This window comes from Eptatretus burgeri, chromosome 16, assembly GCF_056783735.1.
Source record: "Eptatretus burgeri isolate ZD-2024b chromosome 16, Ebu_testis_v1, whole genome shotgun sequence".
Lineage (NCBI taxonomy): Eukaryota > Metazoa > Chordata > Myxini > Myxiniformes > Myxinidae > Eptatretus > Eptatretus burgeri.
In genome coordinates, this window is record NC_140976.1 from 43,628,432 (window position 1) to 43,631,083 (window position 2,652).

A 2,652-nucleotide genomic window follows, 5' to 3' on the forward strand; every position below is an offset into this window, starting at 1 on the left:
CCAAAATACAGGTTCCGTACACCTCCACTCCGTTGTTCCTAATTTATCCAGCTCGTGGAACCGCCTTCCTGAGTCTGTTTGATCGCACTCTTCCCTCCAAGACCTCAAAAGGCGGTGCACCACCATCTCATGTCAATCCCCACACCTGTGATTGAATTGATGCAAACGTGGCAAAGTAATTGCCTTACCTATCCTGAAATGGAATTTGCTTCTCCCCTCTCCAATCCCTTCCCTTAACGTTATCACATCATTTGACTTTTCATATTTATTCTCATTCTGATGTTCCATATTCTGTTGCAGATCCATCGGTGCTGCCCAAACAGTTTCTTGGCAAGGGTTATACAAGGTGGTTTGCAATTGCTTTATCAGCAGTAATTAGGGCAGGAATTTGATATTTGTTTATGGTATCGGAGACAGCTCACCCGCTTTTTGCGAAGGACCCCGTGGGATCTTTAACGTCCGCCAAGTAATGCTGGCAAGATAGGATGCCCAGTTTAACGACCATTCGAGGATGAATCACCCTGCCAGCTGGGTCAGGATTCAAACCCAAGCTCGACAGCTTATTAAGTCGAGAGTAAGTCATCCTTCCACATAAGATCCTGAATATGCAACAGTTAAATCTATAAGCAAGTCAACTTGAGAGGGTTCCGTCAAACATTGTGCAGGGTCGCCACAATGTCCTGTCTCCCCTTGTAAAAATCGTGACGTTGCCTTTGTGTGCAAAGTGTTCATTAGTTTCCATTTTCCCCCTTTGTCATATTTTGCGAACGTAATGGATGATGCAAGCAATGACGCGATTTGAACAACGGATTGTTGTCATTGTCTGGGTTCACGAACGTCCACAAACGTGGAAAACAATGGAAGAGGTGCGCATGGACTTCCAGCAACGATTCCCCCAAGAAGGTCCACACATCAAGACACTTCTGCGTTGGGAGCATAAACTCTCTGCAACAAGCAACATGAAAGATGTGTCAAGATGTGGGAGGCCATCAACCAGAGGTCAACAGTGTGAATTGGTCGAAGGATCTGTTGCGAGGTCATCAAACGGATCCACTGAATGCTTAAGGGTTGTGTCATGTGATGTAAAATGTGTAATAAAGTAAATGAGTATGGTACTGCAAATGTATGAGCTATAACTTGTAGAACCCTAATCAGTGTTGTCAGCTGACATCATAAAAGGGAATGTCACAATTTCTACAATGGGTGATAAGACATTGTGGCCACCCTGTACATTGAAGAACTGGTCTTGCAGGTGAAGCCTAGTGTATGTGTGCATCAGCGGACAGGTAGAACAATGGATGGAATAAACAGGTCATTCATCGAGGGATGGGAAAACCCTTCATCAGAGCGAAAGAGCTCCGACGAAAAGTTAACGCTCGAAACGTCAGCTTCTCCTTTCTTCCAATTTCTGGGTTCGCACACCTCGATCAACGTCCTGTTTATTCCATCCATTGTTCCGACAAACAACGGACTACTCATTTCAACATGCACATCCTAAGCGCACTTGGAACAGCCGGCTCAATCTCCCCATCCCAATAACGGTGTGCCCGAGATGTGGCTCCCTCCCATCCCCGAGATGTGGCGCGGTGCTTTACTCCCTCCTGATCCTGACACAGCGATCTGATCATGGATTTGTTAATGTGGAAACAAAGCAACAAATCCATGATCACAGTCATCAAAGGCGCTCATGCAAGCAACAAAGCCATAACTTCCACCGGTCAGCAGATAACACCCCAGTGTTCCATGCAGGTCGTCAAGCCTATAAACGGCCATCATTTCCTTCTCAGGGATTCGAGTATTTTTATAACAGCTACAAAGTTACAAAAGCAGTTCCCATCGAGCTACAATGTAGGATGATTTGTTTTTATATAATGAGAAAGGATAATGTGTGCAGAATTAAGTGAAGCAGATGGAAAGCATTGGAACAAATATGATGTCAGGGACAGAGTGCGAAAGAGGACATATACGGAAGTTTGAACGATGAGACAGACGATCTTCTTCTGAATAACAACTTCAATCGACCTGTGAATTGTTGTGTTAGTCAGTGATTCATCAGTTTGCTGGGATCGTAACCAAGGTCGCTGCAAACAGGAAGGGTGTTCAGGAAACAGCTCCTTTTGAAGTCAGGGTAAAAATAATGGAGTTACAGAGACCGCCGCGTGGTAGTGTCCTGTTATTGGGAAGTACGACTGAGGATGCCTGTGACAACCTTTTATGCAAAGTCTGATAGAAAGGGATATATATATATATATATATATATATATATATATATATATATGTATATATATATACATTGATATAATATATAGATACATATGATGTATATATACATATATATATATACATATATATATATATACATATATATATATATACATATATATATATATATACATATATATATATATATATATATATATATATATATATATATATATATATATATATATATATATATATATATATATATATATATATATAGCCTGGTGTTGGCGCAGTGGTTCGGGCAGCGGCTTGGGATCCAGCCCCGTTGGGCCACTGAATTATTACACCAGGGGGTTGACTCAGCCTGTCATCCTTCCGAGGTCGGCGAAATGAGTACCAGTATACTGGGCCGGTGTATACCCCGGTTAAAATAGGTGTACCATATCC

At 42.0% G+C, this 2,652-nt stretch overlaps 1 long non-coding RNA gene across 1 annotated transcript in view; it reads left to right on the forward strand.

Moving 5' to 3' along the window:
- The window catches only part of LOC147010982 (uncharacterized), a 5,017-nt gene extending 2,795 nt beyond the window's left edge, over positions 1 to 2,222 (forward strand). Inside the window, exon 3 of the long non-coding RNA XR_015052414.1 lies at positions 301 to 2,222. This is a non-coding gene — a long non-coding RNA (uncharacterized LOC147010982). The remainder of the gene's footprint in view (positions 1 to 300) is intronic.
- The last annotated feature ends 430 nt before the right edge of the window (positions 2,223 to 2,652 follow it).